Source organism: Camelina sativa, chromosome 2, assembly GCF_030686135.1.
Source record: "Camelina sativa cultivar CO46 ecotype springtype chromosome 2, ASM3068613v1".
NCBI lineage: Eukaryota > Viridiplantae > Streptophyta > Magnoliopsida > Brassicales > Brassicaceae > Camelina > Camelina sativa.
In genome coordinates, this window is record NC_141881.1 from 19,462,733 (window position 1) to 19,477,971 (window position 15,239).

The 15,239-nt window shown below is 35.0% G+C and overlaps 1 long non-coding RNA gene and 1 pseudogene across 1 annotated transcript; one reads left to right on the forward strand and one right to left on the reverse strand.

Annotated features, from left to right (window-relative positions):
• Window positions 1-467: 467 nt before the first annotated feature.
• LOC147948884 (uncharacterized) lies at window positions 468-2,524 on the reverse strand (annotated as a pseudogene).
• A 4,004-nt stretch (window positions 2,525-6,528) lies between these two features.
• LOC104715404 (uncharacterized) lies at window positions 6,529-9,717 on the forward strand. The gene is made up of 4 exons (XR_015580771.1): window positions 6,529-6,627; window positions 6,848-7,176; window positions 7,263-7,641; window positions 7,750-9,717. It is a non-coding gene; the product is annotated as an uncharacterized LOC104715404 (long non-coding RNA).
• The last annotated feature ends 5,522 nt before the right edge of the window (window positions 9,718-15,239 follow it).

Below are 15,239 nucleotides of genomic sequence, written 5' to 3' on the forward strand. Positions count from 1 at the left end.
TTAGTATATATGGGGAAATATCAATTAAGGCATTTTAGGAATGGTTTTTAAAAAATCAGGAAGGCATTCCTCAAATGCACATCCGGAGGTTCGAACAAGCGACATCGTGAAATTACAAGTGGGAGAGTAACCAGTAGGCCAAAGCCTGTTATTCGGGAATTAAATATAACCTTTAGTATATATGGGGAAATATCAATTAAGGCATTTTAGGAATGGTTTTTAAAAAATCAGGAAGGCATTCCTCAAATGCACATCCGAAGGTTCGAACACGCGACATCGTGAAATTGCAAGTGGGAGAGTAACCAGTAGGCCAAATCCTGTTATTCTGGAATTAAATATAACCTTTAATATATAACATGAAATATTTAGGAATGGATTAGGTAAAGACTGAATGGTATTTAGGAAGGGTTGAGGTAAAAAAACACAGACACTCCACAAAGAAACACTCAGCACACACACAATAGAGATTAAGAAACACATTTGTTTAAAAATTATAATATTCAGGAAGGACTCCTTGAATCTCAGGATATCCTTCATGAAACTGTCTTATGAATATCAGTATGCTATGAAGTTCACATCTGTAGAGTGTTCCTGGATAAATCTAGTAACAATTGTAAAAAATCAAATGCATAAAAATCATCATATTGGGAATCTGCAAGTACTTTTATTATGTCCTTCATTACCACATCTGCTGCACTTATGATTTTGAGATTTAGAACCTGGTAAACCAAACTCTCCAACTGATCTCTTTCTCTTCTTTGGCGGTCTCCCACTCTTTATCCTAGTTTGTGGTGGAGCACAGAAATATTCAGCTACTGCATCTGGAAATACCCAATTCTTCACATCTCCACTTGGATGAATGCTCTCAGCATATGCTTTAGCCCAAATATCTGTCAAATAGAAATGATCAACCAGTTTGTATTCATCCATGTTTGTACGCTTTGCAGCAACAATGGCGTGAATGCAAGGAATCCTTTCAATGTCAAAGAACTGGCAAGTACAAGTCTTGTTCTTTAGGTGAACAACAAACTTATTCCTATCATCTTTGACCTCAAACTCATGTTGATCCACTTGAAAAACATCTAGTTTCATTGCCTTACTGAAGCTTAATATTATCTTATCTGTAACATTTGGTGTAGCACACTTGTTGTGTTTGGCAGCTTTTTCCCGTCGCTCATGAAACCATGTTGTAAGGGTTATCCTGATTGTCTCAAGAAGTGAAATCACTGGCAGCTCCCAAGGATCCTTTAACATAGAATTCAATAACTCAGCAATGTTGGTTGTCATAATATTGTAGCGGTTAGATGGTGCATAACAACGAGCCCACTTCCTGAAATCAGCTTCTTCTAAATACTTGGCCAGTTTTGGATTAGAATTCTATATATCCCTAAAAGCACCTTCAAACTCATGAAACGTAAAAGCATTAGCTGCTGATTCGACAAGAGGCAAGAAGCTTTTACTCTTGAACTTTAATTTAATGTTGTTTTTGAGATGAAAATTGCAAATGCCTTGATGGGATGCTGGATACAATTCTGAGATTGCTTTTTCAATGAATGAAGCACGGTCAGAAACAAATACCAAATCTGGTGCATCAGGGATGATAGTGAGCAAACACCTGAAGAACCAATTCCATGCAATATCATTTTCTGAATCAACAATGGCAAATGCTATCGGGTATAAGTGATAATCTCCATCTTGTGCAGTAGCTGCTAGCAAAGTTCCCTTATACTTTCCTTTTAGGAATGTACCATCAACAGCAATCACTCTTCTCATTAAAGAAAAACCTCTAATCGACTGACCAAATGAGATGAATACGTATTTGAAATTCTTCATAGGATCCAACTCAAGATAAGCAACTGTTCCTGGATTTTTTTCCCTTGCCATGTACAACCATTTCGCTAGATGTAAATAACTGTCCTCAGCAATGCCTCTAACCAAATTCTGACCTTCCTCTTTTGCTCTCCAGGCTTTTTTGTATGGTATGTATACTCCATGATCTTTTCTGGCCAACTCCATAATCTGTTTTGGTTTGAGACCAACTTTCTTTTCTCCATAGTTGTTGCAGTAAAAACTCCCAAGCAACTTTGCAGTTGCTTGTCTATGGTTGGCATTCCTGTGGGTTGTGTCACAATTGTGTTCATGACAATACTTCTTCACCACAAAGAATTCAGATGATTTTAGCCTAGTCGCACGCAATTGCCAACTGCATTTATCATCAACACATCCCAAACTAACTCTCGTTTTGTTTGACCATCAAACTCTGAACTCAAACCTCCATTCAAGTGCCCAGTTTCTCATCTTGAACATCAACTCTTCCTTGTTCTTGAAATATCTGTCCACATATATATCATCAGCCCCTCAAGTTGAATGTGAACCTACCACAGATATAGGAGAGAGATCTGGAGCAGGAACCAAATTCTCTAAAAAAGATCATATTCCTTTTTCAGCTGTTGAGATTTCTATATCATTATGTGTCGTAGAAACATCACTTCCAATAGACCGATTAAGTTCCTAGAAAAATAAAAAGATTAGTAAATGAAAAGTAACATTTGCAAGTAACTATAGCTTTATACTTGAACCGTTCCTAAGTAGTTCATCCTTAAAATTCTTGATATTCATCATGTTCTGTGATTTAGGAAGGGGTTCCTAAACATATATGAATCTTGTCTAAAAACTTATATTAAAGAACTAACCTTGTGTGTTTCATGTGCAGTCGTATGTGAACTTCCTGCAGAGATCAGAATAGGATCTCGATCAGCAGGCAAGGCAAATGAATTATTGTTCTTTTCTTTTTCAGCGGTTGAACATGTATCACCAAGTGGCTTAGAAACTGAGATATCACTACCAAATGATTGATCAAAGTCCTACAAGAAGAATTAAGTTAAAAAACTATGAAGAATTAAGTATAAGAAAGTTACAGTGAAAACAAAAGTAAAAGTCATGTACTTACCAATACACACAAACGTCCTATCTCAGGATTTTCTTGTATCTTCCTGATAAAAGTGCAGACTTGGCGGTCATTGCGAATGAAGATAGGAGGAGAATCTTCTACAATTAATTTCATCTTTGGAAGTTCATAGCTGAGTGAAATCTCTTTAACTAGACCATCAAGTCCGAAATCTTCAAAAACAATCTTCATTAAATCCTTGTATGTGATATTCTCAGAAACTTCACAAAGGCATCCACCTTTGTTTGTATCAACGAAGAATCTCCAATGAAGCTTGTCATTAATTTTCCACTCACCAAAGACATAGTATATCTCCAACATTCTACAATCAAGCCAACAATACCAAAATCACATAACAAAAAAACTACCGAATCTGCTAATTCATCTATATAGAGCCATAAGTCGCAATTTCTTCCTTAATTTCAAAGAACTCAACAATTTCAAACTCTGAAATTCATGATTGAAGATATCGATTGAAGAAGAAGAAAGATAACCCAACAATTTCAAACTCTGAAATCAATGATTGAAGCTATCGATCGAAGAAGAAGAAAGATAACCCAACAATTTCAAACTCTAAAAACGAAGAAGAAGAAAGAGAAATTGAAAGATAAGGCAACGGATTTAGTACCTGATTGAAGCTTCATGGGAAAATCTGAGATCAGAAATGAAGATCTCTGATCAGAAAATTCATCAAGCTTCGCCGGAGAGAAATGTAAGAGATCGGGTTTTGATTTTTTTGAATTTTTTAAAATAAGAATATATCTCTCTATTAATTACTAGCTTTGGAACATTCCAGCATGTGTGCTAGTTTTGGAACAAAAACCCAAATGTGTGCCATTCTAGGGTATTTCTCTTTTTTTTTTTTCTTTTTGGACAGCTATATTTGGTTCTTTTTGTTACTATATAGATTTTATGTCATAAAGAAAAATATAAATAATATTTTGATTAATTTATTTTTAACTAAATATATGTCGTAAATGTTTTAATAATGGGCAATTGTCATAAATATCACTAAAATAGGTTTTTGTTCCAAAAATAGGACAATTTAGTTTTTTTTCCAAAAATACCATTAAAATATATTTTTTTTCCAAAAATACCACATAATTGAACTAAAGTTCTAATACTAAAAACTAATTTCTAAATTTTAAATACTAAACACTACCCCTTAAAATTATACTCTAAAACTAAATGTGTCAACCCAAACTTAAAAAAGAAAAAATTCTACATCCTTAAAAATCAATTTTTGTGTTTATGGTAATTTTGGAAAAAATTTTGTGGTATTTTTGGGAAAAAAACTACAATGTGGTATTGTTGGAAAAAAAAAAATTTAGTGCTATTTAAAGGAATTTCTCCTTAATAATTCACAGATGTTGAATGGAAATTTTGTTTGACTTGTTCAATTATCCCTTCAATGTTTAAATATGTTTTCATGATATGAATATGGTTTGAATCCAAATTCCAAACCAACATCCTAAACCCAAACTAAGATTGTGGTTTTTATTTGCTCTTTATTTGGATTAGGGGACCAAATTAAAGTTTATTTATTTTTGGTTTGCATGAATATTTTGAAGTTTTTAATGGTTTTTAGATTTTGGTTTTTGGTTTTTAGTTTTTGGTGTAGATTTTAGTTTTTTTATAAACTTGAATGGTAATCTTTTTTTTTTGGCAACGAATGGTAATTTTTTTTAATATTTTAATAGTTAATAATTAGTTTTAGAAACCTTTTTAATAAATGAGTGAACAAAATTATTGGTTCTTAGAAAATAGCATAATCAAAAGAAATTCAGAAAAATAAATGAAAATAGATTTTAAGCCAAAAAAAATCTCAAAATCTCATAAAATAAGATATTGGATTCTCTATAGAAATTTTCAAAATCTCTCAAAATATACATTCCATAAATTTTAAGGAAATCATTCTTAAATTTTTGAATGGCCATAAAATAGATTCTGGAAAAACAAAAACCAAAAACCCACTTTAAACTAAAAACATTCAAGGCACTTTAGTTGGTTTATGCTCCGTTTTTAAATGAACAGAATGTAATCCATTATAATTGGAACATGTATTTTCTTATGCTAATAACTACTTAAGATTAATTAACATAAACACAAGTAATTAAAGTCCTTTTTGGTAAGGTACTTCCGTAGAGTTAAACCACAACTCTTCGTTAATAAGACTGACCACCGTGATTTTGGTGCCTATTTCAGTTTATTAATTAATTATTTATTTTTTTAATTGCTTATTAAATATTTTCTATGTGTTCATTGTATAGACCCTCAAGAATTACAGACTCATTGTTTCTAAATAAAATTATCTCTTAGTAATATTTGTTTTTAGTCTTTACCATTGTTCTATTATATTGAGCTATAACCTATTTTTTAAGGTTTTTCTCAGAATTTTCAAGTTTTTTCAGTACTTTATTTATTTTTATTCATATAAATCTACTTTTAACATTTAATAATTATTTTATTAACATATCTATGAAATTGAAACTTAAAATATTTTATGCTAATTATATATCTATTGGAAAAGTGAATTTTTTGGAAGAACTACATTGAGAAGAACATATTAGAAACAAAAGGAAAACATATGCAAAATATGTGCAAATAAAAGGTTAAACCATAGCAAAAAATATTTTAAAACTAGCAACAACATAGAGATAATTTTTAACACTTATTTTCTTGTTAGTCAATTGCTAGATTATTTAAAATTTGTATGTTGTTCATTAATGTGTAGGCACTTAAGAGTAAAGTGAATCTTGTCGTATCTAAATATGGTACTGGTAACTACAAAATCATAAACGAAGTGGTGGCGGCAGCACCAACTTTCAGCAAAACACGGTTCGTGATATATGTGAAAAAGGAAATTTATGACGAGATCGTTAAGATTGGTAAACTGAAACCCAACTTAACCATCATTGAAGAGGGGAGAGACGCAACAATTCTAACCGGGAATTTGAATGTCAAAGACGTGACAAAAACTTTCTATTCGGCAACACTAGGTAATATATAATATCTTATCTGTAATATAGTATTGCTTTTTCTATATTTATTAATTTTACTAGACTAATCAATTCGTAACTTGAATAATATATGCATTGTAAACTAAACATAAATTTAGAAAAACAAGATGGTTGAATTTTTACTATGATTGGATTGCAAAAAGACTTGTATCAATTTCTACATAAATAGAATTTTATTTGGTTATACATTCTGATCATTTAATTTTTTTAGCGTTTGACTATATTCATTGAGTTTAGTATATTTTCTTGTTAAAGCATAATTATACGATGGATACAATTTTATTGAATGTGTTTGTTTCTCTCAGTAGGAAGATACACTATAGGACTATACAGTATGTTATGTTTGAAGTTTGATAATGGTAAACATAATGAAATATTAAAGTAAATAGATTTTATGGTAAACATATGATTAAACCACCCAATTTAGAGCTTTTTTTGTAAAGTACGTTTTAGTTTTACCTTAACGACGTCGATTTCAAAATAGGGTTTCTTAACGACGTCGTTTCGAATCTCGCTTTATAATAAACGAAAAAGACCAAAATTGACTAATTTGACTTCTAGTTCTAGTTCCAGTTCCGGTACACTACAGCCCTCTCGTTGTCACCGGAAACACCGCTCAAACAACTCCAATCACAAACGCTGACTAGAAACAATCCTCCGGTGAGCTTCTCCCTCCTCAAAATCCTCTCAGATATGTTGTCTCTTCTTCTCTTTCGATTTTATCTTACTAGTGGTTTTTGTGCGAAAAGTGTGATTTTTGAATAGGCTATTTAGCTTCAGTGTTCCTCAATGGCAATATATAATTCTAAAGTTTGGTTCTTGTCTCTCTGTAGTTAACTAAGCTGTGTGCTTTTTTATTTTTCTTCCATAAATCTCTCAGTGGCTGTAACTGCATTGTAAGGCTATGAAGTACTTGGGGATGTTTAAGAAGTCCAGCTATGTCATCAGTTCTCACATTCCCTAGATAAAATGCTTCTTCTATATGCCTACAAATTTATAAAGCCTTCTTCATGTGTGACTGCACTTGGACTGTCTAGTGTTCATTGCTACTCCTCAAGATCAAAGACTGCTAAATCAAAGACGTCAAGCAGCGCTGCTGTTTCTTCTGTTTCTGATGAAGAGAAAGACGCCTTTTTCGTTGTTCGGAAGGGTGACATTATTGGAATTTATAACGATTTAAGTGATTGTCAAGCTCAAATTGGATCTTCGGTGAATTCTTCAATCTCTTGTGTATGTATGTATGTATGTATATATACTTTCTTTAGGTGGGATTATAAGAGAAGTTGATGTGGCAGGTTTATAATCTTCCAGTTAGCGTTTCGTTGCTCAAAGACATAGATGAGTATCTTAATACTGTTGGAATGTAGAATTCACTCTATTGTTTTAGAGCTTATGACTTGAAAGAGGATATGTTTGGAGCCTCACTCCTTGCCTTTTCCAGGTGAAAGATTATATTATAATCTGCATTTGCCTTGATTCGTGATGTTGGATTTTGGAACTGAGTGGTTATTAACTGTCTTATATTGTAGTTTGAAGTTTAATGATGATGAGAACATAGCTTAAGCTCATTGCTTATGTATTCCATTTTCCTAGGATCAACTTCCTTCACCTTCCATGTCAAGTAATCCCTTGGAAAAGCTTTCTAAGCTGAAGTCATCTCGTGATACCTCAGATGTGAGTGTTTTGATATGTTTGTATATACTTATACTTCATAGTTTCAATAGACTGGATTCAGAATATTTTCTCAAGTTTGATATGTTTCTGTTTCTCCTCATATGGTAGGAAACTTGCATTATTGAGTTTGACGGTGCATCAAAAGGAAACCCTGGTCTCTCTGGTGCTGCAGCTGTACTGAAAACTGAGGACAGAAGCTTGGTATGAATCCTTTTGAAACCATTGTTAGAAGCAAAAGCTTCTCTCTCAAAAGAACAAAAACAAGCGTACTTGTTTCTCTGTTTTGTAGAAGATAAAACAGAGTATTAGAGAAACTTGTGATTTTATTGATAAATTGAAATAACTTGTTGTATTACAGACTCGATTGTGTTGCAGGAAATAGAGACTCAATCTGTACTTATACAAGTGAAACATTGTGTTGTTTCTATAAGAAAAGACATGACTCTTCATAAGACACAACTTAGAAATCGTGACTCTTAACGTAGAAACAAACTTATACGAATGTGACTTTATGTTATACAAAACTCAATTATGTCTACCACTCTCCCTTAATTGAGTTTTGGTCTAACTCCAAGCTTCCTCCTTGCCTTTGATCTCGAACTCTTCATAACCTGCCACGTTCAAACAACCTTCTTCTTCCCTCGCAAGTAAGGCACTTGCGTCTGAGTTATTCCATCTAAATGAAAACTCTTATGCTTCATCGGAATGTTCAGTATCCTTCTCCCTTGAGGATTGTTGATGACACATCTATTATCTTCAAATAAAACTCCATATCCATTTGTCATTTGAGACAGACTCAATAGATTTTTCGCTAAACCCGGCACTAGAAACACCTCTTTGATGATCTTCTCTCTCCTTGGCTTGTCATCACTTGGATATTTCCTTTTCCTGCTGTCATTACACGTTGACCATTCCCCACTTTGATCGGAACCTTTATCCTCTTATCAAGAGTGATGAAGTATTTCACTTACTTGGTCATATGGTTAGTGCATCCACTGTCAAGTAACCATGTCTCATCTTTTATTTTTGATGATACTTCTTCTTCAACCATACTGAACAACATGTGATCCTCATCATCTGTATCTTATAGACTTAGATCCGCTCCCTCGGTTCTTCTTAGTTTGCAATTTTTGGCTAAATGTCCCGGTTTGTTACACACGAAACATTTTTTTCTAACTGTTAGCCGCTTGTTGCGAAAGAAGACCTTTGTTGTTCTGCTTCATCCAACAATCACTCTCATTGTGATTTTTAAGTTTGCAAACGCTACACCATTTATCAGCCTTCTTTCAACGTTTGTCTTCTCCATATAAAGCTCCTTCTGTTGATCGCTCTTCTCGAAGTGATACACGCTGCTTGTGTGCTTTCAAAGTGCTTATCAATTCAATAACTGATAGCACGGTTAAATCTTTAGTTTGTACCAGCACCGCTACAATACTATCAAACCTTTCTGGGAGAGATATGAGAATTTTCTGGATAATTTCATCTTCATATTTTCGTACTCCCTTCTCAACGATTGTAGTTTGATCAATTGTACTTGTGGAGTCCCTTGAAATTCAGATTGCAGTGCATCCTATGCTTCTTTCGAAGTAGTTGCTGGTGCTATGCGGGAGAAGGTTTGATCCGACACGACTGTTTGTAGAATTTGCAGAGCCATCATATCTTGTGTCGTTTCTTCCTCCCATTGCCTTTTCAGTCGCAACCCTTCCGGAGTATGTTCTGCTTGTGATGGTTGATTTGAAACTCCGTTGTCCACCATCGTTCACATCTTTCTGGTTTTGTAAATTGTTGTCATTTTGATACGCCAGAAATCATATTTATCTCCATCGAATATGGGAATCAACTGTTGTGATGTTCCTTCCATCGCCTCTGTTTTGTTGCTTGAATTTTTTCTTGAATTGGCCCTTGAATCAGTTGGGCTCTGATACCATGTTAGAAGCAAAAGCTTCTCTCTCACAAAGAACAAAAACAAGCGTACTTGTTTCTCTATTCTATAGAAGATAAAACAAAGTATTAAAGAAACTTGTGATTGTATTGATAAACTGAAATAGCTTGTTGTATTACAGACTCGATTGTGTTGCAGGAAATAGAGACTCGATCTGTACTTATACAAGTGAAACATCATGTTGTTTCTATAAGAAAAGACATGACTCTTCATAAGGCATAACTTAGAAATTGTGACTCTTAATGTACAAACTAACTTATACGAATGTGACTTTATGTTATACAAAACTCAATTATGTCTAAAAACCACAGTTGTTTAATTAGAGAGTGCAGTTATGTATCTTAATATCAGTTTTCTCAAGAACAGATTTGTAAAATACGTCAAGGTTTAGGAATTGCCACAAACAATGCAGCAGAATATCATGGATTAATCCTAGGATTGAAGCATGCTAGCTATTGAGAAAGGTTACACGAAAATTAAAGTGAAAAGTGACTCCAAGCTAGTTTATATGCAGGTTAATTTGTCCAGTGAATTTTATATATCTTTGTGCAATTAGGTTGTTTAATTAATCAAAGATGCTTCTCCCTCACACCTTTTTAATGGTTTCTGAGAACAACAGATGAAAGGTCAATGGAAGGTAAACCATGAGGTAATGTCGAAGCTCTACATGGAAGCAAAACAACTTAGAAGCAAATGTGTTTCTTTTGAGATATGTCATGTTCTATGGGTATGTTTCTATGTGCTTGAGAGAAAGAGTTCCTAGATGGCTTTTTTGTGTTTTTTTTTTTAATGTGAGAGAAAGAGTTCCTAGATGGCTAGTACAATACGAAACCACATCTCCACTTTGGACGAACTGTTACTATTGAATACATATTTGCGGTTTAACATATGTGTTTGGTATTTTACGGTTTTGAATGCTAACGTCGTTGGGACAAAATAGTTAGAAGTATATTGAAACAATGATTTTGGAGGATTTTATGGGATTTAGGAAATTTAGAATTTTGATAGATTTTAGGGAAGTTGATATGATTTATGGTAAAATTTTTTCAAATCCCACCTAAAACTATGAGATTTGGATTTCTGTATTTTTAACTAAACAAATCCTCTCAAATCTTCCAGAATCCCTAAAACTTATTAAAATCCAAATCCATAAACTGTTTTGAATAACAGTGGATTTTAAAGTAGATTTTTAAAAAATCAGTTCAATAACAGTGGATTTCATGAGACTTTTTAAAATCCATGATTGAATAACATAGAATTTGTAACTTTTAAACAAATCATTTAAAATGTCAAGTTGAATACACCCCCTTTAGTGTTTTAAAGTGATTTTAAACTATATATTTAAAACTATTCTTCGTATATCTCCAAGTATATTTTTATCTACACTAAAATGTATATTTGATTTATACATACTATATGTTTAACTAAATTGTAAAATCCCAAATAATGTGTAAATTAAATCGCACCACCACATACATAGAAAATGAAAATACCCATGACATGGAATGATGGAATGACTATAGAGTTTGTATCAAGAACACTCTTCAAGTTTAAGAACACAAAGCTAAAAGAATTACTCTCTTTTATTAATCTTTAGGAAAATCTCTCAAAACCTAAAGCCCTTTTGTTCTCTCTTAAACTCTTAAAGGTATACCACACCTTGGCAACTCTTTATATAGGGAGATCTCTAGGGTAATTTCCTTTTCATAATAGGTAAACTAACATTATTTAGATAACTTTTAAATACATATAATCCTATTCCATAACTTGGTAGGATTAGGATAGCTTGCTCACCAAGCTATCTTCAAGCTTAACCAACATTCTCCCCCTTAAGCTTGAAATCACATTTTGACACATCTTGAACTCCTAGAAGATCTCTCATCTTCTTAAATTTAATCCTACCAAGAGCTTTGGTTAGGATATCAGCTTTATGTTCCTCACCAGAAATGTGCTCCACCTCCACCTGTTCATTCTCTACACACTCACGTATAAAATGATATCTCTTGTGAATGTGCTTGCTGCGACCATGGAAAACAGGGTTCCTAGTGAGTGCTATCGCCGACTTGTTATCTAGCAGAATCGAGACCTTCTCACAAGGTTCTCCGGTAACTTCATCTAGAATCTTTTGTAACCAGATCGCTTGTTTTGCCGCCTCTGTGGCCGCCATAAATTCAGCTTCACAGGACGACAGAGCCACCGTATCAAGCTTATGAGAACACCAAGTAATAGGACACTCATTCAGATAGAAGACATGACCACTCGTACTTCTACCATCATCCTCGTCCACATTGTGACTACTGTTATTGAAACCGACCAGTTAAGCATTCTTCTCTCGCTTATAAACAAGACCGTATGAACGAGTTCCCTGCAAATATCTCAGTATCTGTTTTAACGCGGCACTGTGAGACTCCTTGGGATCATGCATGTAACGACTTAGAACACCAACAGAGTATGCAAGATCAGGACGAGTCTGAATCAAGTAATGAAGGCATCCAATTTTCCTCCGATACTCCTTAAAATCAATACTCTTCTCAGCTTGAGCCTTAGAAAACTTAACACCAAAGTCCATGGGTATATGAACTGCATTACACTCTCCCATACCAGTTTCACTCAGGATCTTGTCAGCATATCTTTCTTGTTTAAGAATAATACCAAAGTCAGATTGAGAAACCTCAATGCCGAGGTAGTACGTAAGCTTACCGAGGTCACTCATATCAAATTTCAATGCCATTCGCCTTTTAAACTCTAGGATTACTTCAAGGTTCGAACCTGTGACAAGAAGATCATCAACATACACAGCCACGATAAGACGATGCTCCTTCTCTTGCTTATGAAACATAGAGGGTTCCTTAGAAAACTTCACGAAGTTAAGCTCCTTGAGAATATGATTCAGCTTATTGTTCCAAGCTCTAGGTGCTTGTTGAAGTCCGTATAAGGCTTTATTTAACTTGTAGACCTTGTCCTCACTTCTTAGAATGACAAAACGTTCTGGCTGATTAACATAAACATCCTCCTTCAGCTCCCTATGAAGGAACACAGTTTTTACATCAAGATGATGTATCTCCCATCCGTTAGAGGCTGCTAGAGCGATGATAAAGCAAATTGTTTCAATGCGTGCTACATGGGCAAACACCTCATCAAAATCAATCCCATTACGCTGCAAATAACCCTTCGCCACAAGCCGTACCTTGTACTTGTTTATGCTTCCGTCAGAGTTGCGTTTAATCTTAAATACCCACTTTACACCGATCGGTTTAGCTCCAGGAGGAAGATCGACCAGATTCCATGTATTTTTCTTGTTAATCGAGGACATTTCTTCTTGACACGCTTGTAGCCAAACTTTCTCACTCTTAGCTTCATTAAAATCCCATGGCTCTTCATTGAGTGCAAACAGCAGACGTTCAACCTCTGTTTCTGCAAATAGAATATAGTCCTGCAGATAGCTTGGTTTTCCTCGTTACTCTTGTTGACCTTCGCAATTCTTGTACTTCTTGATTCTGATCCTCTACCTCCTCATGATCATCTTGATCTAGGTCGTTTTCAGTTTCAGGAAACTCATCTTCTTCTATTTCTCTATGAGAACTGCGACTCTGTTCACGACTCTGTTCACGAGTGTTCTCTGTTTCTCCGTAACTCCCTTCTTCTCTTAAACCGTTATTACCAAAGGCTCCAAAAGTAATAATGAAGGTTCCTGAACCATCAACATCTTTATTACTTATATTACACCATCTCCAGCTCTTCTTTTCATCAAAAACTACATCTCTACTCACTGTTATTCTTCTACTTGCTAGATCCAACAAACGATAAGCCTTTGATCCTGGCTCAGTTCCTAGGTACAAAAGCATTCTAGTTTTATCATCAAGCTTCTTCAGGTGTTGAACTTCAGTCTTCACATAGCTTATACATCCGAATACTCGGAGGTGCTCCACATTCGGCTTCTTCCCCTTAAATGCTTCGTATGGGGTTTGATTAACAAGTGCTTTGGTAGCCACTCTGTTTATTAGATATGTAGTATGTCTAATAGCTTCTCCCCATAGATAATTAGGCATATTCATATGCTTTAAGAGGCTCCTAGTCATTTCCATCATTGTTCGATTTCGTCGTTCTACTACACCGTTCTGCTGAGGTGTATAAGGTGCGGTTATCTGCCTTTTGATCCCAGTTTCTTCACAAAAACGTTGAAACTCTTGTGATAGGAACTCACCACCTCGATCAGTTCGAAATGTTTTGATTGTCATGCCTGTCTCTTGTTCAACTGCTGCCTTGAAGTTTTTAAACTTGCTAAAAGCTTCGCTTTTTTTCTTCAAGAGAAGCGACCACATGTAGCGTGAGCAATCATCTATCAGAACAAAGACATACCGGTTTCTAGCCAGTGTAGATGGAGTAATAAGACCACAAAGATCCCCATGGATAAGCTCTAGTACATGTGTTGCTTGAAATGATGTTGACTGTGGAAAAGCTCTTCTCACCTATTTTCCAAGTAAACAGGATGCACAAACCTCCTTCTCGACCTCAAGGTTTGGCATTCCTAAGACAAGTTTATACTTTATCATTTTCTTCATGCTCTCACTTCCAATATGTCCTAATCGTGAATGCCACTTGCTTGAATTACCCGAAGATATAAGCTGTAGACACTTGGAGTTCTCTGTTTCCATAGGCACCTTATACGACCGATTTCTAGACCTTGCAGCTTTTACCAACAGTCGACCGTCCTGATCATGCAATGTCAACACGTCACCACGCATCCGAACATCACACCCGGACTCAGTAGCTTGTCCAAGGCTTATAACATTGCTTCTTAAGCCAGGTATGAAGTAGACATCAACTAAAACCTTGCGATCGCCATTCTTAGTAATAAAGAGAATTGATCCTTTGCCTTTTATATCTATGCGTGAGTCGTCTCCAAACCTGACCTTACATGTGACTGTCTCATCAAGCTTTGAGAAGTAGTACCGATTCCCAGTCATGTGGTTACTTACCCCATTGTCTAAGTACCACACATTATCACCATCAGTATGAGTTTCAAACTCGTTTGGTTTAACATTACGCTCATTAAGATAAACTACTTCGTGCATCATTAATGCGTCAGCGGTTTGTGTGTCCTCTTCATCATTCTCATGTGTCTCCTGCAACTTAAGTAGCCTATCCGGACAATTAGACGCATAGTGTCCTACTTTATCACAACGATAGCAAGTTACTTTAGATGTGTCCCTTTCTTGTCTATATCCATCATTATAGCGAACACGTCCTCCACGTCCTCTTCCGCGACCATAAAATCTACCACCTTGACCTCTGCCTCTGCCTCTTCGTGCATTATAGCTGTCTTGATAGGGTTGATGATCCGTATTTGCATACATGAGCTTCCCTTGATCATCATGTAGAGCTTCTTCTTCACTACTAATTCTTTCTTCATAAGCTTTTAAACGACCAACAATATCTTCAAAAGATGTGGTGTTTAGATCGAGCACCTGTTCAAGAGCAGCAACAATGTGAATGTATTTCCTCCTTGGCAAGCTATTAAGAAGCTTCTTAAAAAGCTTTGGTTCTTCGATATCTTCTCCTAAAGATGCTGATTTTGTTGAAAGTTCAGAGAGTCTTCCAACAAAATCATCAGTTGTGTCGGATTCTTTCATCTTGATCCTATCAAACTCAGCAA